Below are 26,936 nucleotides of genomic sequence, written 5' to 3' on the forward strand. Positions count from 1 at the left end.
GCCTGGTCTACAAGAGCTAGTTCCAGGACAGGCTCCAAAACCACAGAGAAACCCTGTCTTGAAAAACCAAAAAAAAAAAAAAAAATTCCTGCTATGGTTTAGACGTGACACCGCCCAGACTCGAGTGTTAGAGTAGTCTCCATTTTGGTGATAAGGGACATTGACTTTATGATGTGGAGCTAGTGGGGACTCTAGTACTGGCTCCTCCAGACTCCTCTGCCTTCCTCTCTTACCAGAGGATCATGCTCACCAACCCCTTCCCCAAAGCACTGTAATATGCATCAGGAGGGGCTCATCCGAGCTAGGCTGAGGCTGGCACCATACCCATGAACCTTCGAAACTGTGAGCTAAGTCAATTTCTTTGTGAAGTTACCTAGCCTCAGTTCATGATGGCAGCAGAAAGCAGAAATGGTTTCGATGACTGGTAGTCGCATCTCCATGACATATAGATCCCGACCCCTCCCATATGTGGTTCTGCCATCTTTCGTGCCTGTCTTCCACTGTTGCCATGGAGGATAACACACAGATTTAGGGGTTGTGCCTGAAAATGGGCGCACCACTACTGACTGTGAGCTATCAGTCAGAACCGAACCTAGTTACACATCTCTATGGAACCAAAAGAGGGGCTGTGATGGGCCCATGACAAGCCAGTCTGAAAGCTGACTCTGAAGCCACAGTCTGAGCGGCAAGTCCAGTATAACCTGTGTCCTACTGCAGCTTGATCTGAGGGAAGGACAGTCCGACATCGTGGACAAGACTTTCCAAGCATTCAGTCTCTTCTCAGGACACCACTGCTATTCTTCTGGGCATCGAACAATCTCTCTCCTTGCTGTGCTAACCATCCAGGAGGATCCATCCAGAAGGATCCAGAGGGTCCCAAACACTCAGAAGACACTGAAAATGCACCCGGTTATACTGCATGCTAGCCATCCCTCGGCTGTCACTAGGCTAGGACATGAAGCTCCTGCCACACATCCCTATACTCTGGGATACTTGTGGTCTCAGTGTCTCTGAGGCTTCCTACAGCTTTGGGCAGTCAGAGGATAGACATTTAAACTGGCAGTACGTTTAGAGGCGGTGCCTTCAGGAAATGATTAGGATTGAGTAAGGTCAATAGACAAGAATCCGCATGAGTCAATCTTGGTGCCTTTAAAGGAAGAAGAGAGTTTAAGACTCAGATAGACAGACAGACACACACACACAATCCCTGTCCCACACCATGTGATACTCTACACAACCTCAGGACCGTAACAGGAAGAAGGCTTACTTCCAAAACCCCTTTCTTTTATAAAATAGCCCACCTCTGAAAGCTCATCATAGTACCAAGACGGAGGAGCTCACTCTGTAACTCCTTCATCTCCAGGCTAATCACAGCAAGCATGCACCTCATTTGCAGAAACGCAAAACTTACCCAAAGAAAAACTTGTGGAGAAACAGCACATGAATGAAAAGGCAATTTCCACTCGCAAGCTGCTTGACAAGGAAGGTATACTGGGATAGTACAGTCTGTCCTCAGAGCACAGATGGAGCAGAAAGCTGGTGAGGACTCCATGGGAGGGGTGGACAAGACAAGAAGCCCTTTCTCCAGGAGGGACAGGAGGGGAAGTGCTGTAGAGATCTGCCACCTGCCCGGCACACCTTCCTACAACAACCTCCTTCACTCCCACTCCACCCTCCCCACACAAGCTGTCCTCCCTAGAGGGACCTGTGTCTTCCACCGATGATGCAAGTCCATCAAGGGGCTCACCATGCTATTGTGGCCATGCTTTCTGTCCCTGCTGACATCCTGGCAAGGTCAGTTCTGAGGCACAAAGTTTTGAGCATCTTTTCTTTCCCCAATCTTTTATTTCTAGCAACTAAAACATCCCCAGTCCGACTTTTACCCAGTTATTCTTGCTATAGCTCCGGGGGACCTAACAATAAATAAATAAATAAATCCTTATATGATAATTTCCCTCTGCCAGTTTCTTCTAATATATTCAGTGATTCTTTTCAATGTCATGTTCTCTTCAAATGCTTTTTCAATCCTCCCTTCCATCCTGTTCACCATTCTGATCTGACCTCAACCCTCGCTACACCGACTGTATCATCGGGACACCTCAACCCTCGCTACACTGTATCATCGGCACCTGTTTTCTTAGCTGTCTTGGTACCCCAACCAATTTCTCCTCTGGTTGCCACTGTATCCCTGCTTGCTATCTTGTCTGGCTGTTTAGTTACAGTGAATGGGTTCCCACCAAAGAGAACAGGGCAGCATTTCCAAAGGCTACAGACTCAACCATGGCTAGTGGAACATCAGTAATCTTTGGATTATCCTATATACCATTTGTCAAGACCCGTCTGTCAAGTAGCTGTGAAAGTTGAGAACTTCAAAAGTCAGGGGAGTTTGTGCCACCTTGGGAGTTCCCAGGAAGCAAACATGTCCTGATGGATGAGACACAAGTCCCACAAAGGGTTATGTCTGTGACAATCTTTGACCCTGTCTGCCTTTCTTCTCAGCACTATTCTGACGAATACTGGCCAGAGGAAATGTTAATCTTCACACCTACAAGACACTGACCCACTGACACTATAGCAGAGACAGCCTTTACCTGGAGTGACCAACGCTTTTACCAGAACAACATGAAGTTGGCATCTACAAAGTGCTGGACCACATTCATGCTACCCTAGGATGCACACAGCTTGCAGGTTGTAGGCTGTACATGTAACCAATCAGGGAACCCAAATCGTAGGAATGATCCATTTCATTTTCTAAGCTACAAATATATGTGTATTGACTGTGAATGAAGTTATTGGTTAGAACCACTGGGGAGTTGTGTCAGAGAACCTAAGTCCCAGTCCTAGGCATGGAGGACTCTGAAATGAAGTGTTCAAGACACTTTCATTGAGGGCCACCTGCTCCATTCCCTGCCGTTGAGCAGATGCTTGTATGCAGTAGAGATCACCTGTCAGCGCTGATCACGAAGGCAAAGCAGAGGGGCTCCACTCTGATGGCAATCCTGTCTGCAACGCTCCCCTGCATATTCCTTTCCTGCCAGACTATTAACAGCAGCACTGTTGTTCTGTCCCCAGAGGCATGTGGCTGCTACACGACCCAAGCTGCATTCTGATTGGTTCAGAACAGAGACTGGTCTTTGTACTCTAGTCAATCAGGAAAAATCTCTCTGTTCACCAAACACTAAGTCACAAAATGAATCATTGGCAACCAAAGGCGGGACTACAAACAGAAGCAGTCCTAGTACACGTGTGTTGCTCTGTGTCCAGCTTCCAGCGGTGGGGAAAAAGCATACTCTGAACCCAAGGGTCAATCACAAGCAGGAGATGGCTTGTAGCTGGGCCTGCAACTTCACCCTCGAATATGCCCTACAGTGTGCTTCCTGAGTGGCACAGGGGGAGGGGGCAGTCCTGCATTGTGAGGGCAACACTGCCACTTGCTTCCTCTCCCTGCTAAAGGTTGTGCTAAATTCCAAGACAGCTCCTCCAAAAAGCCATTAGAAGAAAATGTGACCTTAAGAGGGCAGGAACCCAGTTAGCGGATGTCTGGAAGCTTCTGGCTGTTTGCTAAACAGGCATCCCAACCAAACAAGACTATCTGACCACTGCTCTCCTCCCTTGCTCAGCGCTCCTTGGTGGCTCCGGACTGCTCTTAGGATCAACTGTGTTCTGATGAGGATTCCTTGTGATTTTGCCTGCCTGTCCCCTCTCCCTAGACTGCCATCCTAAACCTTTGGCTGGACCTCACAGGTCCTCTACTGTTGTCTTCTACAATCGGCACACGTGGTTCCTCAGCCCTCAGACACTGGCCCCCATCTGTCCTCCTTTGTGCAGCAAACTTCCCCTCGATCTTCCCAGGCCACCAGAGCTCAGTCCCACTAACCCAACTGTCCCTCTCCCACTGGTCTCCTCAGAGCCACTCACCTGTTTGCATCTCCTACAGTCAGGACAAGGCCTGGACATTTCTTGCTCATGACTCTGTCCCCATTACCTAACCCAGAACAGATTCCTGAGACATACTAGTAACTGCAAGACCAACCAGGTGGGGTTGCTCTCAGCAAACAAGCCACAGGCCTCTCTGGAATGAAGAGTTGATCTACTCAGATGCACTCAGGAGACCTGAGGCACGAGCCACTGACTATAAGCATACTGACTGGGGGAGGGGCTCAGGATAGGTAGGCTTCCCTCCTACTCCCACCACCCTTTCCCATCCCATGTTCCAAGATCAGGCTCAGAGCCCATCAAGAACCAAACGCTACTGCACATCTCTGAACATCACAGAGAGCTTATCTGGGTTTTCCAGTTTATTCTTTCAAGTAAGTCTTTAATCAACTTGGGGTATCATCAGCTCCAAGCCTGTCACTGGGGGAGGAAAAAACTGGCTCTTCCTAGGAGTGAAGCACATGGCACCAGTGACGCTGGCCCATTTGGTAAAAATCAAGCCAGTGCGGAGTCATCACACGTGACTGTCCAGACAGTTCTCAGTTACTACAATGTGATCTCTCCCTGCCTCATCATATGTAAACTATCAGTGTCCACCTACCCCTCCTCCACGCCTCACCTAGGGATCAGCACTAACAGCAACACGTGAAAACTATGGCCCTCGTTCACAGCAACACGAGAAAGGGAGAAAGTCTAAAGTCTCAGGAGTTTCGTTATCCTTGAGGGGAAAACCCACAAATCGAAAAAGGTGATCTAGTCAGAGGGGGTGTGTGAACCGAGTTGCTGCTGCCCGACTGTGGACTGGGGGCATTAATTCCAGCAGCAGGCACCAACTGTCCATTTCGGTGCTAAGGGCAACTGTGCCTGCATAGCAGGAACCAAAAGTGGCAGGGGGGTTAGTAGCGTTGCCCAAGTTTGCTCCTGAGTCTTGCACTCCAGTATAAAACTGCCCCAAACTGGGACTCCCTGCAGCAGAGTCTAGAAACAAAACACTTCCTCTCTTTTAACAGTAAAACCTCAAACCACAGAGGTGTCAGCAAGGAGGAAAGCGAGCAGGAGAACCCTTCTAATTGTCTATTCTTCTAAGCGGTTTATTGGATCATTAAAATCTTACAAAGACTTCGTAATGATTGTAATTGTTGCAGCCAAGGTCTGTCTCAACTGCTCGTTCAAAAGTCACTCACTTTCAAACTCTGAAAACACGTCCCCTACATTGCTTCTAAAAGACTCTTTCAAGCGATCTTCTGCTCGGCTTAGCAACGTGAGTAATCAGCGGTCTCTGCAGGTGTGGGGGGGACAGGGCTCATCATCTTGCACACCTGTTGTCAGGTGACCCAGCCAGCAGCATCCCGCGCCTTCCATCTCCACCCGCCCCACCCCCAGAGACTCTTCTCAGTTGTCCCTCTGCGCGCGGGGAGCCTACGGCCTTCCGGAGTCACCTTAAAATAACACCTCCCCACCACAAAGCAAACAAAAGGCGAGCGAGAGCAGCGGGGCTTCCATGGCTCCACTCCGGCCCGCCCCGGCCTGGGATTCGGTCCTCGAGTGGTCCCCAGGCCTCCCTTGCTCAGGCCTCGCGGCAGGTCCCCTCCAGCCGGCCACACAACGGCCCAAGGCTCGCGCCCCACTTATTGTGCCCGGGAGGACACGCGCGGGCCGGCGGCGCGCGACCAAGTACAACTCCGAGCACAGCAGCTCCGAGCCCCGGGCGGACGGGCCAGTCAGGGCCTCCGGGCCTCGGTGTCCTCGGGCCCGCATCAGCTCTGGCTCTACCGCCCGGGGAGGGGACCCGAAAGGCCCCTTTCCCACAAAGCGCCCCGGCGGGGGCAGGGGTGCGTCTCCAAGAGAAGTTGGTTTCCGGGTTTGCTTTCCGAACAAAAACACCCGGACCCGCGCACTGCTCGGACAGGGCCTTGGCGGGCTCCGTGCAGCCCGCTGACCGAGGGCACTCGCCCGAGCTCTCCCGGACACCAGGCAGGGCCGGTGCGCACGGCGGCGGCGGGAGGGCGAGCGGGGCCCAGACGGTGCGGACCGGCAGTCTGCGGCTCCGAGGCCCGCGCGGCACTTACCGGGCGGCTGCAAGGTGTGGGGCCCAAGCCCTGTCGGCCGCTCACGCCGCTCCGCTCCGCACTCCTGCCGGCCCGCCCACGCCTCCTCGCTTCCCGCCCGCGCGTCCCGCGCTCGCGCCCTCCGCCCGGCTCCGCTGGAACCAGTGAACTGGAACCACTCGCGGCCGCCCCGGGATTCCCACAATGCACAGCGCGCCGCTCGTCACATCCCTTCCCGGCCTCGCGCGTCCGGCCACCCCTCCCCGCGCTGCCCAGCGCCCCGGCCTTGACCCCGGGCCTGTGCCGGGGTCCCGGACGTCAACGGTTCTAGCCTGGGCTGTACCCAGGCCTGCTGGCCCGCCCTGTCCCCAGGCGTGGGTCCGCGCGCGCGAGCTACGGGAGTCAGGCCTTAGGAAGATGCTCGTCCGGTGCGCATCGCAGCCTGTGTCTTCAGTGAGCACCTACTGTGTGGCTTGCACAGCCCCAAGCCCAGGAGCGTCGTCCACAAAGACCGAGGATAGTATATTTGTTATTACCGGGGATCTTTTTCTCCCCAGTCAGTGCAAATCCCCGGCCCCGCAAGCCTACCCGGTGCATGCTCCTGGATCCGCCGCTGCATCTCGACTCCCTGGATCAGTGGGGTTTCTTCACAGATGGCCTCAAAGTCCGAGCTTGCTTTGTTCGTGGCATTGGTCAGCTACCTCCACTAAGCAAACGTTTGTTGGCTATTGGCTTTAAGTGGAGATTGACACTTTTCTTAGACATGTATTAAGGAGGGGAGAGCAGACAGTCAGGAAAAGACACCCAAGTCCATCTACAGAACTAAAGACCACCCCCAAGCTCAGGCTGCGCTAAAATAGCAGCAGGTATTTGGATTGTGACCCTTAGTCTTTAACATTTGAGCCAGCTCTCCACCCCTTACGCATAATTTTCAAGTGACACAAAGCACTGATACCTGTCATCCAGGCTTTCATTATTTCAAGTAAATACCTAGGACATACTTTGCACCATGCATAAATTTGGGTGTTAGATATGAAGTTATGAACAAAACAGGCAAAAGTCCCTGACGTCCTAGAGTTGCAGTCTGGTGGGGAAAGAAAAGCAAGAGACAAAGAAATCATGTATTACAGAATATAAATCCTGGGAGGAAATGGGGTAGGAAATTAATAGGAAAGATGAGACAGGGTGTGTTTAAGAGGCGGTCTTGGGGCTGGAGAGAGGGCCCGGTATTTAACTGCACTTCATGCTCTTACAGAGGACCCGGGTTCTGTTCCCAGCACTCGTGTGGTCCTGATAATTGCAGTCTGGGGGGATACAATGTTCTCTTCTGACATCCATGGGTACCAGGCATGATGTGGTGCACATACACACGTGCAGGCAAAACACTCATGCACAGAGAATTAAAATAAGTAAATCTGTTTTAAAGAGGTGGCCCAGCCGGGCGGTGGTGGAGCACGCTTTTCATCCAGCACTCAGGAGGCAGAGGCAGGCGGATCTCTGTGAGTTTGAGACCAGCCTGGTCTACAAGAGCTAGTTCCAGGACAAGCTCCAAAGCTACAGAGAAACACTGTCTCAAAACAAAGCAAAACAAAACAAGGCTCAGTACTAAAGAAACATTCAAGGAAAGGCCTGAAGGAATAAAGGGGGCAAGCAAACCATGTGGTTGTTGGAGAGGAGTGTTTCAAGCATGAGGCCCTGAGGCAAGAGCATGTCTAAAACTATTATGGAGCAGAGTATGAAAATGGAGAAGGGAAAACACATTAGTAAGACTCTGTCGCTGTAACAGATATTTGAGAGGAACAATTTAAAGAAGAAAGGGTTTTTGTTTTTTTGTTTTGTTTTTTTACTAAATGTCAGAGGTTTCAACCCATAGTCCACAGCCCTAATGATTAGGGCATATTGTGAAATAGAACATCAAAGTGGCAGAGCACATGGTCGAGGATACTCATCCCATGGCAAACAGGAAGCAAAGAGAGGGAGAGAGCCAGGACAGTAATGAGCCCTCTGTAACCTAATTCCTCCCACGAGGACTCATACCCTAAAGCTTCTCAGACTTCCTCAAGCAACATCACCAACTAAAGACCATACTTTCAACAGTGGACATGTCAGGGCGGGCGTCATATTTAAGCCATATTGTCTGCCTCTGGGGGCTAAAGGGCCAGTGTCATCTCATAATGCAAAAGACACAAGTGGCTATGCTCTTAATATCCCAATGTTGTTCAAAAGTTTAAGTCCAAAATCTTGACACTTGAGGCAAACTCTTTAACTGTGAGCCCCTATGGCAGTGTTTCTCGACTTTCTGAGTGCCCAGGCAGCTGAAAACAACCAAACACTTCTCCGGGTGCCCTTGTGTGAGCTGGGAACTGCTAAGCACACTCCTATCAAGGGGAAGTCTTCCAAATGAGTTTATAAATCTTATACCCTGTGCCTACAAAACATGGGGTCTGGCCCATTCTCGAGATGCCTTCAAGGTATCCTTTCTGTTGTCCTAATACAAAGCTCTTGGCTTCTCCTTGGTAGCCCTGGTTTCCTTAGAAACCATGTCTTTATCAGCCTTTGACGCTGACTTTTCTGACTGAGGTGCAAGTTTCTCTTCCTGTTCGGGATTTTCTCCTAATTCTCACTGTAAACCTGGCTAAAAGCATTGAGCAACACCTATGCCACACTTCAGTACTGCCTTCAGTCCTCCTCCATCAGATTAATTGATCGTTCAAACCCAGTCTTCTATGTCTCAGGACACAGACAAAACGTAGACACAACTACGTGCCAAAATGTGATAAACACAGACTCAGTTTCCGATGAAGTCCTTGTCATTTGAAAGCTCATAAACACTGTTTTTCTTGTCTACGTTAATATCCATTCTGGTCTTGTGAGCTTCTACCAGAATTTGTCTGTTAAGTGCTGCTTACAGCTCTGTATGTCTCCTGCCATGATCCAGTTCTAAAGGCATCTGCGCTACGCAGTCACATTACTTCTCATATATCATACTTCCATGTTGGTCATGTTGTGACTGAATTAAAAGAAGCAAATTAGGGAAGATTTATCCCAACTCACAGTTTGAGAACATCGAGGCAGGGAGTGCTTGCTGGAGCCACTCATCACCTTGTATACCTAGGATGCAGAGAGACCGCCTGCCTCCCTGGTGCCCTCCTCCCTCTTCTATTCCATCTGGGCTCCCAGCCCATGATACCATGCCACCCAGATTCATGGCAGATCTCCCTTCTTTCTTATTCCTCCCAAAGATACACTTTACTAATTTAGATACTTCTTAATCTGTTCTAATTGGCAATTAAGATATAATCAAGACTCGCTGTGACAGGAGAAAAGCTGAGGCAATGAAGACACTTCGAATCTCAAACAAAGCATTCAGGGTGCCTAGGGAGCAGACATGGGGAAGCCAGAGGGCTGACCTTCTTTGTCGCTAGATCCCCCTCTGAATCATTGGGCAAGCACCTTAGTTCTGCGGTGGCCACCAGGTAAAGTCAGAGCTTGTCCCCCTCAAGAGGCCATCTTGTGCCACCTCCACCCCTGGAACCCCAGTGTGTTATTGACACAGACTACATAAGAATACAGTAAGACTCTTGTACTGTCCAGTGCAGCAAGCCTTTACCTGCCTCTCTCCCCCCACCGTGTGCCCCACCCTCTCTCTCAGAGATCTGCCCTCTTCTCAGTCTGGCTCAGGGAGACACACAGCTGCTCCTCTTAATTTTTAAAGACTTTACCCCCCCCCACAAGATAAATGTGTGTTCATCATGGAAACTACAAAAATAAAAATGCTGCAAAGATAAGTATCACTCGAAGCACTCACTGGGAAAGAATGTTCCCCTTAAAGTCTGCTGAGTTACACGGGTTTCTTAAATCTGCTTCATATTAAATGTGTACGGTTTCCACTCCGGTGCTCAGCACCTGCTTTTAAACTTAATGGTTCTGCGTGAGTATTTTCCCAGAGAGTTTTCCTATAGCTACAGCTCTCAAACTGTGTGCGTTCAGAACCCCTTGACACTCTTAAAAAGTGCTGAAGACCCTGAAGAGACCTGTTTATATGGAGATGTGTGTGTGTGTGTGTGTGTGTGTGTGTATAGTCTCTGCTAAGGTGTAAGGTTGTAGCCCAGTGATAGAGACCTTAATTAGCAAGTGCATGGCCCTACATTCAAGTCCTTTCTGCCAAAAAAAAAATACCATAAAAACTAAACTAAAACTGAGAAAAAATAAATATTCAGCAAAATGTTCATTTAAAAAATGTTAGCATATGTATAACACAATAGTGAAACTGTTATAAAAATACTTGTATTAACTAAAAAGCTAGCAAGAAGAGTGACATTGTGCCATGATTTTGAACTCCTCTTGAATGCCTGATTTAATAGAGCTAGATTCTGGCATCTTCTGTGTTCAATCAGCTGCTATATGCACTTTTGATGAATCAGCTTTGTGGATATAGATGTGTATTTGGATAGAGGGTTTAAATAGTCTTTGCAGATACTTTCTTGATACTGTATTCAAGTTCAATAATATTTTGAGTTCTTTATTATTTTATGTCTATGCATGTGCCCGAGTGTATGTGTATACACCACATGCACGCAGGTGCCCATGGAGGTCAGAAGCAGGCATCGGGCTCCTGGAACTGGAGTTACAAGTAGTTGTGAACTATCTAATGTGGGTGCTGGGAATCAAACCTCGGGTTCTTTGGAAGAGAGCAAGTGCTCTTAACCAGTGTGCCATCTCTAGCCCTAAAAAGTAATAGTTTCTTCAAGATTATTGCAATGTAGAATCTGAAACCAGTGAGTCAGCTTTTGATGGCATTTACATTACAAGGCATTGGTCTTGTATCTGGAAGGGACCATTTAGCTGCACAGGATCCGGTCATTTGGACAAAGCAAACTCCCTGAATTACGTAGGACGGATTTCTGGTAAACAGTTCATGGCGCACATGGGTACTGTACCTGTTCATGGCCTGCTCACCATATCTTGTTTTATTTCTGTCGCTCTGGTAAACACCATAACCAGAGCAACTTGGGGAGGAAAGGGTTTATTTAAAGGCTTATACATCTATGCTGCAGTCGGAAATCATGGCAGGAACTGAAGCAGGCTCCCACTCAGTAACCTTTTTATACAACTGGACCGCCTTGCCCAAGGTGCCACTGGGCTCCCCTTGTCATTTAGCAGTTAAGAAAGCACTCCACAGACGTGCCCCAAGCTGACAGAGGCAATTCCTCAACTGAGGTTCCTTCTTCCCAGGGGACCCCTCGGATTAAGTCGACAGAAACTAAGCAGCAGAGAGGTTTCTCCCGTGAGGGTTTTTTCAGACCGGGAAGTTGTCAGGTTCATGGTGGCAAACAAATTTTTCAAATTTGTATTTTTTGCTCAAAAGCTCAACCATATTGTTGGAAACAGTAATGTCACATGAGTTTTCCTTGAAATAACTGCTTTGTTCATGGCCCTCCCCTCAAATTCCACTCAGGAGGCAGAAGTAGGTAGATCTCTGTTAGTTTGAGGCCAGCCTGGTCTACACAGGAAGTTCCAAGCTTGCTAGGGGTTCATGGTGAGATCCGGTCTCAAAACAAAAACAACCTGCACTGGTAAAAAGACGGATACATTGTTACGGCCTATGAACACTTCCTCTTAGGGAATCGTGCCTGTAGAAAGCGGTGTCTCAGAGCTGCTCAGCCCACCCTGAGGAGTTACAGCAAAGCCTGTGGGTCTTTGCCTGTCTACAAAAACATTTCTTTCAAAATCAGAAAAAATGAAGGTTAGGTCCTTTCTTAATTGAAGAAAACAACAGATAATAGTAATACATTTGTCTTCATGACAGCAAGATCTCAAAATGCAGTTTTCCCTTCCTTTTCCCAAAGGATGGGGCTCACAAAGCATGAGTGTCCATGACCCACGAAAGCAGGACAGAGCCCTACATCACGGTGCCAGTTTGAAATATGTCCCTCAGAAAAGGAATGGGTAGTGAGCGCTCTTTCTCCGGGTGACCGTCCACGTTTGTCAGACAACAAAGCACCTCATGCATGTTTCTCATTCAGTCACATAGAATATTTTTTAAAATTTGTCCCAAAGGCTCAACAATTATTCACCTGTTTGCTGTGACATCAAGAGCACATCAGGGCTGGCAGTTTCCCTTGCGAGACTGGGAAGTAGTGAATTGAATCATATTTGCTCACTAGATAGACTGTTGACTTGTGTTTATACCATGGTTGCGCTACTTTGTGCAAAAATCAATAGTGAAAAGTCAAGTCATGTCTCAGTGTTCTTGTGAGAGCTGTGTTGACTCTCCAGAGCTCAGGAAGGTGTCAGGTGCATCCAGGGGTGGGAGCCATTGTGTACTTAACAGATGATGGCTGTGCTCTTCCCCCCCTTTCCCCTTCCAAGTCTGTCTCAGTTTGACCCTCAGATCCACAAAGGTTGGACCACTTTGAGGGGGCGAGAAGCGTTGAGGACATGGAGGGCACTTAACCCCACCCACTGGCCACACACCTTGACATCTCCCCTGAGCCATCTGACCACCTGGGCTAGAAGTCCAGCGATCTCTGACCTTGTGACACTGTCTCTAAGACTGTCCCCCCAATACTCAGATGTGTGTGAAACAAATCTTTGAGACTATCTCCCATGTCTTTGCAGTAAACAACCTATTTCTCCTGGGTGCTGTGCAGAAGGCAAGAGTGGGTCTCCAGGATACCAGAAAGGTGTGTGTGCTCAGGGAAAGTGGGTGGGGCAAGCAGGAGAGGGTGGCAGACCTTTCCACTGGGTACTGTCTGCTCCTCCCATCCTCCTAGCATGCCAGTGTTCCATTCCACCTAGGGGAGCACTTAGCTCCTCCTTTGGTCTCTTACTTTGACCCACCAACAATTTACTTTTCCAGCCAACACCCTCCCTGGTTTTCTAAGACTCAACTCCCAAGTTTGTTAAGCAATGAATGCCCCGCTTTAGGGGGAAAGAGACTGACAGCTTACCCTTCCTGAAGAATAACAAAGAAGCCAGGAAGACCGCCTGGGGTGGTTATGGGAAGGAGGAGAAACTGTTACCATCTCTTTTGTTGCTTACAGACCTTTCTAGACTGAAGTGGGAATTTGCCCCTGGGGTTAGAGCAGGGCTGTAAACAGTTTGAAAGATTCTGCAGCTCAGCAGCTGTACTTAGAATGTGGTCCTCCGAGGACTCTAGGATCCTTTCATGAAGTTTGTTTCTCAAAATTGTTTTTATATTAATAACAAAGCGTCATTTGCCAATATTTAAAAAAGCCTGTTGGGGCTGGAGAGATGGCTCAGAGGTTAAGAGCATTGTCTGCTCTTCCAAAGGTCCTGAGTTCAATTCCCAGCAACCACATGGTGGCTCACAACCATCTGTAATGAGGTCTGGTGCTCTCTTCTGGCCTGCAGGCATACACACAGACAGAATATTGCATACATAATAAATAAATATTAAATAAAATAAATAAAAAAGCCTGTTTTGCTGTTTATGGTGAGATGCAAAGGCTTCCATGAATAAACCTGGCGCCCAGCAACACACAGGAGACTGAGCTAATGCCTAGGCTTCTTCGCTTCCTATCCTCCTCACTCTCGCCTTTTACATGCATACTTTTACGTAAGAGTTAAAAAGTTTGTAATCATAAAAATTTAGAAAAGTTTAAAACTTTTGCCTTCTAACATGAACTCTGTGTGTCTTCCCAAAGTGTAAAATTGTTCGGACGTGACAGGTAACAGTTGATGTGTGCTGAGTATCAGTTTCCTCCTAGATAAAGCCTCCCCCTAGAGGAGAGTCCATTAGGACACAGGATGTTCTAGAGCAATGCTTCTCCACCCTCCTAATGCTGTTACCCTTTAATACAGTTCCTCATGTTGTGCTGACCCCTGACCATGAGATTATTTTCATTACTGCTTCATAACCATAATTTTGCTGTCTTTTTTTAATATTTATTTATTTATTATGTATACAATATTCTGTCTGTATGTCTGCAGGCCAGAAGTGGGCACCAGATCTCATTACAGATGGTTGTGAGCCACCATGTGGTTGCTGGGAATTGAACTCAGGACCTTTGGAAGAGCAGGCAATGCTCTTAACCACTGAGCCATCTCTCCAGTCCCAATTTTGCTGTCTTATGGATCATAAAGTAAATACCTGATGGTCTGAGGTGACCCCCGTGAAAGAATCTTTCAACCTCCAAAGGGGTCACACCCCACAGGCAGTCGGTCCTAAAAGAAGGCGAGACATTTCCATCCTGCAGGTTAGCTCTTCCATGTAGTTGGATTTTTTTTGTTGGACTTTCTTGGACTACCAACCCCCAAATAATGACATGGAGACTTATTATTAATTAAGAAAGTTTGGCCTTTAGCTTAGGCTTGTTTCCAACTAGCTCTTATAACTTAAATTAACCTGATTCTATTAATCAAAGTTCTGCCTTGTGGCTTTTACCTTTCTCCCCACTGTGTATGCCCAACTTATTCTGGTCTCTTATCTCTCTCCCTGGAAGTCCCGCCTATTCTCTGCCGCCTAACTATTGGCCATTTAGCTTTTCATTAAACAAATCACAAAGACACATCTTCACACAGTGTAAACAAATACCCTTCAACACTGCCACTCAACAAGAAAACAACTCAAAAGGTTTAGAAAGTCCCTGAAATGAACCAGATGTACTAGGCCCCTCCCTCTCTAAGCATGTATAAGCAGTAAGGCTTACTGAGAGATACTTTCAGACAAGCTGAACAGCTGTAAGAGACACTCTCCAACCTGTTGAGCTTCCTGTAAGTTGTACAGTGAGATTCAAGTGTCTCGCTTTCACGAACTATTACCCATGGTAGGCACTGGGGAAGGGGCTTTGGTGATGCAGCTGCCCAGGAGTCATTTCTGTTCCTCTAAGTAATCCCTCGCCCAGACTCCTGGAAGTAACCCGAATAAAACTCATTGGTTCACCAAGTTGGACTTTGGTCTGTCGTTGGTTCCCTGTTTGGGGTGAGTAGACATTTGTTTCACAAAATAGTGTCACAAAATAGTATGACTTCTTGATGGCATACATTGTATAGTGTACAGTAAGGTCACCTAACATTTTAAATATCTGCATAACTTTTCCAAATTATGAATGTAGAATGTCACAAGATTATATGTGAATGAGAAGATCCATTCAAAGTACAAGATACTCCAGTGGGTTTAATGTCAGTATGTGAAGTTAGTGGCCTGGCTTTAAATTCTATGGGATCTAAGAACTCAACATTTTCCAGTGTTAAGAACTGGCCACTTGTCAAATTTGGGTACAGAACCGGACAATGTGCACAGTTATCTGAAAAGATTATCCTAATGTCCCTGCCTTGACCTTATTAAAAGCCAAAGGCTTTAAGTGAAAATGCAAAGTCAAAAATCAAGCAAGTGGGCGTCTGGCTGAGGAAAAATCAAAACTACAAAATGCCAACTCTTCCAAAGAGAGGGGAAAGGGACTTTCTGGGATTCTGAATGAACAATGACAGTTCACCAGAAAGATGCAACAAAAAGAGAACACACAGAAAAGCAAGCCTAGCGGAACACAGCCCCTGTGCCCTGGTCTAGAAAAGGAAACAGAAGCCTAATCCAGAAGGTTAGCCAGATGTCCTGGTGAAAATAGACTTGCGGTCCTGGCCCGAGGCCATGTCCCCAGTCTCACAGGCTTCAAATGCAAGTTAAGGGTTCAGTAAGACAGTGGTCTCTGTAGGAACCTGTCATCAAAAGAGTCCCCTTTCTTTGTTCCCTGTGACTCAGAGTGTGGTTGCCAGAAACCACCTCTGGAGTGAATCCACGGTTTCCAACTGAGATAGCGTGAGAACAAGGAGCCTGACCACAAGTCAGGGAGCCTGAATTTAACCTGCCACACCCCCAAGAAGAGAGACAGCTTTTAGGGCAGCCATGGAGAGGAGGAGGGACAGACAGATGCTTGAAAACCAAAGGGCACAAGTGGCAGGAGGTCTGGCTCAGGCCAAGACACGTTTAGTAAAGACTAACCCATTCCCAATGCAACCTTCTACCAGGGTAGTTTATACATAGGAGGACTTGAGTAAGAAGGCAGTACCTCCACTGGCTCAGATCTCAGTGCTGTTTGCTGCCAACACTCCAGATACACTTGGGGCTTTAGCTACTCCAGGAGGTGTGGAGAGGAGTCTCAGGAGGGTGAGAGAGCCAAGTCCACAGACTGCAAAGCTAAGCATGGCCAGCAGAGGCCCCTGGTACACAAAGAAGGGAAGCCACTAAGTTGAAGAAAGGCAAGACTCCCGCAGGGCAGCTCTTCCTCCTTCACAGCACATAGTAAGCAGTCTCTAACTTTCTAGAAAACAGACATCCACTGTTTTCTTTCTAAGCTCTTGCTCTTCCCTACCCCCCATTTCCCCTACACTTTTACTGTATTTTTTAACTTTATCATGTTTTTAATTGTTTTTTTATTTTTTAATTCTCCATATACTCACATAATGTTTTTAACTTATATAAAATTTTCCTTACTGGGAAATACCTTCCTTCTCCTTTCTCTTCTTCTTTCTTTTTTTCTGTAGGAGTTTTAATTTCATTCTGTGGGCAGGCGAGCACACATGCAATGGCACACGTGTGCAGTCAACTTTGTGAAATCAGCCCTCTACTTCTACTTTCAAATGGGTCCTGGGCATGTGGGCTGTCCGGCTTGTGCAAGAGCTTCGTCCACAAAGCCATCTTGTTGGTCCTCTTTGCTTTGTCCCGCTTTTCTCTCTACTGTACTTTTTAGTAATATTTTAACTTACTTTATTTTTTAATTATTATGCTTTGAATTTTTAGCTCAATCTTACACTTAACCAATTTGCATGTGCATGAACATGCATGTGGATGTGTGTGTGTGTGCATGTGGAGGCCAGAGGTCAGTGCAAGCTGTCTTCCCCAGTCAGCGTCTGCCTTGATTTTAAGATAGTGTCTCCCACTGAACCAGACCTCACTGATTCAGCTAGATTGGCTCACCAGTGAGCTCCAGGGACCTGCCCTTCCTCACATACCCCTAGTGCTGGGTTAGATGTGTGTTGTCCCTCCTGGCTTTTACGTGAGTGCTGGGGATTTGAACTTAGGTCCTCATACTTTTGCTGCAAGTACTTTACTGACAGAGCCATCCCCTAAGCCCCTGGGTTTGTCTGGTATTTTTCTCAGATAATCAGTAAATTATCTTTAACTTCTCCTTTCTTTCTTTTTATATTTGTGTCTTTTTATCTCTTGCTCTTTTCTCTCCCCCTCCATAACGTCTTCCCTTAGTCCCTTTCCTCTTTCTCTCCTTTCCCTGCTGCACCATTTGTTTACTGTTTCCACACTTACCTTAAATTAACTTCCTAGGCTGTTCAAGATCAGTTCTGCACTTTGCAGTTTTGTGGTTATTTATTAGTGCTTTAATTGATACTTTGTATTCCTGTAGCTCATACGGTTTAGTGATGTTTCTATTACAGCTTCCCCACTCTCAGCCCTCACCAAAGCCATCCTTAGTTACCAATAGAAAGTCATTCTGACATGCCATGGTCACACAAAGACTATGATTTACAATAGTTTACAGTCGGTGTTACATAGTGCAAGGGTTTGCACTAAGGTCTCATGGAGGGTGTGTGGCTCCCACTGTTGCTTCATGCAAGTGATTTTACTCCCTGAATGTCTTCCCTCTGCCTGTTTACCTTTCCCACTTCTACTCCCCAATAACTGGCAAACACTGATTTTTTTTTTAACTCTCTGTAAGGGGTTCACTTTTCCGGAACGCTGTCCACTGAATTCAGACAAAAGATAACCTTTTTAACTTTTTAAGATTTTAAAATGTTATGTGCATGAGTGTTTTGCCTGCAAGAATGTATATGCACCGTGTACGAGCAGTGACTAAAGAGAGCATCGGGTCCCCTGGAGCTGGAGTTACAGATGCTTGTGAGCTAGTGTGGGTGCTGGGAACTGAACCTGGGTCCTCTAGCAAGTGTGCACAACCCCTGAGCCATCCCTCCAGCCCCTAGATAAATTTATTTTAATGGAGTATATCTTGTAAATTATTTCTTTCATAGATCGTGCCTCTGGTGTTGGTTTTAGTATCATCACCAAGCCCAGGTCACCAAGGTTTTCTTCTATAGTATCATGAAGGGATGTTATAGTTTTGTGTTTTACATTTCAATTCTGTGACCCATTTCATTTAGTGTAAAGGGTCCAAGGTCTGTGTGTACATCACTAGGTTATTATACCTAGTATTATATATATATATATAATATATTATATATATATAAAATGACCTTGGACCCACATATATATACATATATGTGTGTGTATATATATGTGTGTGTGTGTGTGAGAGAGAGAGAGTGTGTGTGTCCAGTTGCTCCAACACTCAGTTGAAAATCTTCTCTGTGCTGAATACTGTAAGCCTGTACCAAAGACCGCTAAAGAAATCTGCGTTCATGTGGACCTATTCCTGGCTGTCTGTTCCCCCCAGCCATGTGGGAGACCCTTTTGCCTCTCACAGCAGCTGTCTCAGGGCAGCAGCTTTGCAGGAAGTCTTGAACTTGCATCAGGCTTCCACCTCTGTTCTCCCCCATACTGTGCTGGTCATTCTGGGTCTCTTGCTTCCCTCACAAGCTTTAGAATCAGTTTATTGACACTCTCGAGATTACTTGTCGAAAATAGAATTTGGATGAGTGTTCTCCTTCTTTTTTAAGTTTTCTGGAAGATTTTATATTGGATCAGTAGTACTGGATTCATTTCCTATATATAAACTTGGTGGAAATTAGTAGAACCATCTGGAGTTTCACTTGGTGGGAAGGTTTGAATTACAGGATTTATTTCTTAAGTATTATTTAAATTATCTATTCTTGTGTCAGTTTGGTCACTTGCTTGTCCCAGAATTAATTCACTTCAATTGAATTTTCAGTTACTCCAATTAAATTGCTAAGATTGCATGCTTTCCTATTTTATCTAGTGTCTTTTCCAGTTCTGTTTCCGTTTTCTTTTTTCTTTCTGGAAATGGATTTTCTGTAGCCTAGGCTGCCCTCGAACTGGAGTTACACTTGATTGTGAGCAGCCGCGTGGGTGCTGGAGATCAAACCTGGGTCTTCTGCAAGAGCAACGAGTGCTTTTAATTGCTCTTCAGCCCCCAAGTCTAGGTGACTTGTAAAGTTGACATTTGGGCTCATCAGGATTCTGATGCTTACTACTGGCTTACTGCTATTATACGCAGCCACTATTCAACAGATCACATGAGCATTGAAAATGGCTGAGAGTCTTTTTGGTTCAGCATATGGCTTTCTCCTATTAAAAATTTCATATGCACTTGGCAATAGTTTGCCTTTTACTATCACTGGGAATATATTTTATATATCAATTAAGTTAGGTTTATTAATTATATTTTTCAGATTTTCAGTGTCCTGACTTCAATGGTTGATTTCTTGTCTTTATTTTTTTTTCATTTTTTCCATCAGTCATTTTATTTTATTTTTTTTAATTTATTTATTTATTAAAGATTTCTGCCTCCTCCCCACCACCACCTCCCATTTCCCTCCCCCAATTCTTGTCTTTATTTTTAATCAGGAATTGAGTGGGGTATGTGAGAATCTTCCATTCTGACTGTTGATTCGTCAATCTCTTTTAGTTCTGTCAGTTATGATTGTGGCTTTAGATACATTAGCATTATATATATATATACATATACACATGCTTTTATATATAACATGCTTTGTACATGAATGTGTTAACGCTATATATGTCTTAGCTATGGACAGATCAGGACTGTGATGTCATAATGAACTAGGTCACACCATAAGAAACCTTCACCCTTCTTCTCGATAATGCATCTTGGAATCTATTTGGTCTAATATTAGAATTTTTACATCTTCCTTGTCTAAACTCTGTGGCCTCTTCTCTTCCTTGTCTCCTTTTTTCTGTGACGTTCTCTTAAGATCCTGTTTCCTGCACGCATGTCAAACCCTTTGCCTCAGGCTACCTGCCCCCAAATTCCCTTGTTCTGGAGCTAAACTCAGAGATCCCAACTGAAAATCCAAGCTGCTCATTGATGCTCTTCTGTTTGGGGTATCTTGGGTCCTGATCCAGTGAGGGCTTGTCAAATGCTCTGCTTAACCCTGAACTCTGAATTCCCCACCTGAAAGGACCAGTATTGGCACAAGGCACCTCAAGACCTAGGTCTCAGCACATAGGAGATTTGTTTGCCCCATAGGGACAGAGTGCAGGGATAAGGAACAGAGACAGGAGATAGAGGACCAGGAAGATGGGGAAAGGAACAAGGGGAGGGGAAGGGATATTTGCCCCAGAGAGACAAAGGACCGCCTCTGGATAGAGAAGAAACAGGTGTGGCCCATAGGCAAATGCTGGTTTATAAAGATAAAAAGGGGAAGCCCATGTTAAAATGAGGGGTTTAATTTTGATTGTCAAAATGGGGCTTTGATTTCTGGACTTTAATACTTTGATAGCTACACCTTGGTAGCCAGCCAGAAGTGGCCAAATAAGGGAATAGACTTGGTGGCTAGCTTTAGCAAAGACGAGGGAAAGGCAAGGCCCTCTGGAGCCATGTTTGCCAGCGCCGGGACCAGCTAGAGCCCCTTCACCGTTTCTCCTCCATCTTGCTCTACAAACCTTCAGCTGCTCTTTGCAGCTATTAAACAGGCTGAACTTTCTCAATGTATTTTTAGCGAGGACTCGTTATGGGGGTTAGGGGAAGTAAGCTCCCATTCCAGGAAGCAGAACTCACAGCCCTGGGTTTTACTAGGAAACCACAGGGTGATGTGGAAGATACTGTTGTCTTGCAGGCCCAAGGTCTGCCCTCCGTATTTTCATTTCCCAACAGCTATGTGTTTAGATGTCTCCGCGGCAGGTGGCTTTAGCATGGTTGTTCCTTACCTCCTGCAACTGGATCTTCCTGCTGTGGAGTTTTCATATGTGCAGGAAAAATACAGGCAGGGGTAGCTCTGGGAAGAATGACAGAGGAAGTAGAAGTGGGAGTCGGAGGTCGAGGAAGCCTTCTTAGCCATCCCCTTCCCATTTCCCAAGGACCACGTTGGAGTCCCTGCTGGAGGATTCCCTCCATTTCTCTCTGACAACACTCACAATCTGCTTTTGCTGTTATGTAGTATTGCCCCCTGGTGGTGTGGGACCGTCAGGCCCTGTATCAAGTGAATCCAGGCTGCTGCTGGTCTGAGTTCTCCGTCAGCGATGGGGAAGACAGGAGAAATTTTTTTTAAAGATACAAAGAAAGGACAGAATATCCAGTTCTTACCATGTACGACAGTGAATTTCTCCCTCTGGATTCGCGCTCTGATGACCTGAGAGCCAAACAGTGACTTGCTCTTGTTAATTTTTTTTTCATTGTTGTTCTTGTTGTTTGGTTTGGTTTGGTTTGGCTTTAAAAGTCTGGGACAGAGAAATGGCTCAGTTAAGAGCACGTGCTGCTTTTGAAGAAGGCTTGGGTTAGGCTCCCGTCCACCTTCCACAGCTCACACCTTCCACAGCACCAGATTCAGGCTATATAAAGCCACCCTCTAGCCTCTGAAGACACCAGGCTCGCATGCAGTGCAAGTACACACATACAGGCAAAACCTGCATGCACACAGGAAATCAAGATAAATAAATCGTTTTTAAAAGTCACAGGTTAAGAAGTGACCATGTTTTCTTGAAACTTAAAAATGTTTTTGGGGTTGCCTCTAAACAGAAGCGATGCAAATGGCTCAGAGAATAGATGTGCCCAGTAAGGGAGTAGCCCTCGCGTGAGTCAGGAGGCTTTACCACTGTGTGCCTCACACTTTATTTCTTGTTTGTGCAAGTGCCCCACTGTAGGTCTACCGGGTCAGGTTAATTTCCTGTGTGGCTCTGCTCCTTGTTGTCTCTTGGGAGCCCAGGCCTTTTCCATTTTATGTCCTATGCTCCTCCAGCACCTCAGAGAACTTTCCCAGCAGGTTAGAGACGGTAACTGAGGCTGTACAAGACAATGATATGAGCCAGACTTGGAATTCACGTTCACTACTTGTGCCCACTTTGAGTGTTCTATTGGCCAGGATCCATTGCATGGTTGCACTGCCTGCAAGGGAGGCTGAGACATGTATTTAGTTGATTGCTCTGGAAGAGAGGTGAACGGTTTGTGTAGTTCTCTCTCTCTCTCTCTCTCTCTCTCTCTCTCTCTCTCTGTCTCTCACACACACATGCACATACAGAGAGAGACAGAGAGGAACAGAGAGGGATGGAGACAGAGCAGGAGACCCTGCATTCTAAAAGCATGAGAAGTAATGTCATGGCTTCTGCCACGGTTTCCCAGACGGCCTTGCCTTTCACTGTGCTTACTCAAGCTGAGTTGGTGGTTGTAATGGGCAGGACTGGTTTTCAACTTCTTCATCCAGAAAGAGGAGAGTTTTCAAACACAATGTGGATGAGTTTCCTGGTCCTGGGATCAGTCCAGCAGACAATATGGCTTCTAAGTAAATTTTCAATTGGAAACTTGAGATAATATAAAAATGTAGAAATGGAAGTATTGAGTTCAGAGAATTTTCATTGTGTCAATATGGCCAGGTCAAACTACCCAGCTCAAGAAATAGATCGTTATCCAGTTTCACAAGCTGCCCACAGATGTGGAGGAATTCCTGTGTGTGTGTGTGTGTGTGTGCATGTGTGTATGTATGTGTGTGCGTGCGTGTGTATGTGTGTGCGTGTGTGTGTATGTGTGTGTGTGTGTGTGTGTGTGTGTGTGGCAGAACTGTTGGCACATCAATTGGGCTATGGGACCTCTCTCTGTCTCTCATTAAAAATTTTCATGCAACATTTTTGTCATGTTTTCCCCTCCCCCAACTTTTCTCTGACCCTTCCCACCTTCCTATATACCCAACTTTGATTTCTCCTCTCAAAAAAAAAAAAAAAGAGCCGTAAAAATAAAAACAAACAAAACTAATAGACCAAAATGAAACAAACAGCACACAAAAACCATGGAGTTCACTTTGTGTTGGCTAACTACTCCTGGGCATGGGCCTGCTCTGGAGTGTGGCTGATATACACACTGAGAGTCCACTGGGGAAAGCCAGTTTTCCCTTTGCTGGGTGGGTATCAGCCGCAGAGAGCTTCTTGGGAAGGGGTGGGGCTTCTTGCTCATGGGCCACTCTCAGTGTTGGAACCTGTGCAGGTCACGTGTGTGCTGCCATGGTTCCTGTGAGTTCACGTGTGCATCAGTCCTGCGGCTTCCGGAGTCACTGTGTCCGGGGTCTCCTTCGCCTCTGGCTCTTACAGTCTTCCTGTCTCCTCTTCTGCATATAGCCGTGAGCCCTGAGGGAGGGCCTTGAGGAAGACATCCCACTTCTGAGTGTCCAGAAGTCCCTCATGCTCAGTGCCTTGTCCAGCTGTGGGTCTGTGTTAATGCCCATTCATGGCAAGAAGCAGCTTCCTCGGCAAGACTGGGTTTGTCCTGTTGGTGCCAAAGCTGACGAGGCTGGCAGGGCCTGGGCTCGGCCCTCCTGTTACCATCGTCTGCGCAGGGCTGGATTAGCAAAGATTCTTAATCTGGAACAGTGTGGTTCTAGGAGTTGTCCTGGACCTAGTAGGATGGGTTTGAAGGATGGGGTTTCGTGACGGGCCTGGCAGGAGTCACTGGCTTAGAGAGATGCCTTGGTCTCACGCAGCTCCTGATCTCCTGGCACCAGCTTGCTCAAGTGCTCCAGAGCCGTCACCACTGTCTTGCTGCGGATCTAACTCCTCAGTGCTGTGAGAAGCTTCTAGAACTTAAGCGGTCAGGAAGGTATGCACATAGCCCGGGGTTAAAAAGTTCAGAATGTAATCTGAGATAGACTTGGATACCAGCTCTGCTTTCCCATGGGCAGGCAGTGTGACCTTGGGCATCTCCTTTGACCTGAGACTCAATATCATTGCTTATGAAATTCAAAGGAGAGCTCTGCCTCTTTAACACATTGAGTAGATGAAATGAACTCAGTGAGGCTTAGCTATGTGTATCACGCCGTGGTCACCCCCGGAGAATGGCTTGGTGGCACCTAGGTGAAAACAGATTTGATCTGAAGCTTGATCCATGCCAATCACTTTGATTTTTATTCCTTTCACTGTGTCTGTCTTCATCCCATCTCTACTAATATGGAAACAATCAATTTCTCACAACCAAGATGCATTTTCTGTGTGAAATTCAGAGTGATCCTGTGGCAGTTTATAAAAGCAACACCTGCTCTGCGCTACGGTCCTGTAGCACCTTCACTACGGTACTGTACCTGTCGGTACCACAGACGTTCGCAAGCCGGGCAAAGGCCTGGAGATTGACACACACATACACACACAGAGACATGGGTCATCCTCGGATTTCCCAAGAATGCCAGCTTGAATCAAGAAAGCCCACTTTATTGTGGTCCAGGGCAGCTTATATAGAATCTCCTTGACCAATGGCCTTGCCCTAGCTCTCTGGAGTTTCACCTGCTACCCACCAGAAACCACTCCCCTTCCATCAGGAACTGATGAGGGCCTCATGCTCAGAGCAGCTGCAAGCATAGGAAAAACAAGCTGTTTATTTTGGCACAGGAAATTCAGGTTCTGTGGGTCCACAGCCCCCAACAGCAGTTTAATTTGAGTTCTAATAAGATCATAATTGATGTAATTCTACATAATTAAATGCTTAGAATACAGAGTGTTTTTTTTCCTTAATTCCCCAGAAAGCAGAGGATAAGGTCAGACTTCAGAATCCCTTAATTTAGGCTCAAGTACTGGCTTGCCTACTTGATCGTGTTTTTTTTTTTTTTTTTTTTTTCGAGACAGGGTTTCTCTGTAGCTTTGGAGCCTTTCCTGGAACTCCCTTTGTAGACCAGGCTAGCCTCGAACTTACAGAGATCCACCCGCCTCTGCCTCCCGAGTGCTGGGATTAAAGGCGTGCGCCACCACCGCCCGGCTTTGATAGTGTTTTTTGCCTGTTTTTTGTTTTGTTTTGTTTTCTCCAAGACAAGGTTTCTCTGTGTACCTCTGGTTGTCTTGGAACTCGCTCTGTAGACCAGGCTGGCCTTGAACTCACAGAGATCTGCCTGCCTTTGCCTTCCAAGTGCTAGAATTAAAGGCATGCACCACCACTGCCAGGCTTTTACCTACTTAATTTTACCTCAACCGAGAAGCCTAGATGGAAGACACTCTTATTCTCAATCCATGCTGCTTGCCTGGAAAGTTTCCTGGACTCCCTTGCAGCTAGGGTTCTCAGGTAGAAATAAATTCCTCTTAGTGATCTTTCTTGTGAGATTTTTGGAAGGTAGAACACAGTAAGTCTTCTTTCTTCTAAAGAGTTTGACAGTAATGAAGCCAAACCAAGAGGGCCACCAGCTTCAAGAGTGACAGAATTGGTTGTGCTAATAGTTATGGTGCCAGCTACAGCAGCTGCTTGCTGTCCTCAGTTGAGATATATAGTCCACATGTCCTCGAATGTAAGGATTGTGACATTTCCTCATATTCCAAAGATAGTTGTCACCTCTATTCATAGTCTTCTCTAGTCCTTACTACAACTTATTAGCCTTTGATTCCCCATATGTAAACCTTTTGTAGGAAATACTCAAGTGTCTTCTGGGTTTTGTACAGGATATGAATGGCATAGGATGATAACACTACTAGTGCCTTAGGAGCACAAGGTTTTGTCAAGCAGTTAAATATAAAACTCTCTTTTGCAGAGGAGCACTCAGTCAGTGGCTATCACTAGTAGCTACAAGAAGGTTATTTATGCATCTCGCTGCCCACTAGTATCTGCAGGACTTTTCCCCTTTTTGGTTTCTGCAGGCAGTCAACAGGTATCTAAAACAAGAAGAAAATTAGCCTTTGGCTAATGCTGTTTTTTCCTTATGTTCTTGCCAACAGTTCATGTTGCTTTAAGAGATTAGGCCTTTTTATGGCTTGCCTCATTGCCCCGCTGTCTGCAGGGAAGTTATGTCCTGACTGGCTTGGCGCGTCCTGCTTGATGGAGACCAGGCCTGCTGTAGGGCAGAGAGCAAGCGAGTTATTTGATCTCTTGACTGTGGCTCTTACAAGTCTCATGGAGAAGGTTCTTACCCACAGAGCTCTGCTGGGCTACTTGTCCCACTGCAGCCGAACACCAGCAATTATTATGCCAGATCCGGGAGGGTTTCTCTGGCTGCGTTTGGCAGTTGACAGAGGGCAGCCTCCATGGGGGCTCCAGGATTAGCTCTGGATGCCACTAAACCTTTCTCAGACAACAACTGGGCAGGAACTTCTTGGCCAGGCTGATGGAAATTCCTAAGCGGCCTCCCCATGCTTCCAGACATCCTGCACTGCAAGAAAGGTCTCCCAATGTGGTGTCTGCCAACATGGACCCAAAGCCTGGTACTTGGGTCACTGAGACCTGGCCTATTGACTCTAGTGGTTGGAAAGCAGAGAAACCCTCTCTGTATATTAGTTTATGAGGTTTTTGGTTTACTTTTTTATTTTTATCTATTTAGTTTTTCATTCAGACGCTGCCTGGCACTTTGCTCACTGCTTTCGTATCTCCAAGGAAGTTATGCTACAGAAGCCAACTTATAAACTCTTAGCTCCTGGAGAGGTTCAGACCCGTTCCTTTCCACAGACAAAAGCACAATGAGGGAGATCCCTGGTGCAGGGTGCTGCAGCTCCATCGCCGAGCACTGCCAGCTCACGTAAGATACAAGCGTGGCTGTGCAGATGGCTCATGTCAAAGTCTTAAGTGTCACGTGCTCTTGAGGCACCACCGAGCTCAGCACCAGAAACCAGTGTTTTGTTTTATTTGAGAGTAGAAAACTCATTATTTGAGGACTATCAAAAAATCCCCTCCCCTAAACTGGAATGCAATCCTTTTGATTCAGCACAAAAATCAACCCCAAATGGATCAAAGACCTGAAGATCTGAAACCGACATTTCAAGAAGAAGGGATGCACTCCGAGACTTTGGCACAGGCAGGATTCTCTGGAGAGGATCCAGACAGCACAGGAAACAAAAGGCTGCCACTGCAAGGGGGGATCCCAAGAAGATGATGG

At 46.6% G+C, this 26,936-nt stretch overlaps 1 protein-coding gene across 4 annotated transcripts in view; it reads right to left on the reverse strand.

Moving 5' to 3' along the window:
• The window catches only part of LOC130885446 (core histone macro-H2A.1), a 63,459-nt gene extending 57,286 nt beyond the window's left edge, over window positions 1-6,173 (reverse strand). For all 4 annotated transcript variants that reach the window (XM_057786921.1, XM_057786919.1, XM_057786920.1 and 1 more), the window contains exon 1: window positions 6,006-6,173. The gene's annotated coding sequence lies outside the window, so the exon portion shown is untranslated. The remainder of the gene's footprint in view (window positions 1-6,005) is intronic.
• Between the last annotated feature and the right edge of the window lie 20,763 nt (window positions 6,174-26,936).

This window comes from Chionomys nivalis, chromosome 13, assembly GCF_950005125.1.
Source record: "Chionomys nivalis chromosome 13, mChiNiv1.1, whole genome shotgun sequence".
In the NCBI taxonomy this organism is placed as follows: Eukaryota; Metazoa; Chordata; class Mammalia; order Rodentia; family Cricetidae; genus Chionomys; species Chionomys nivalis.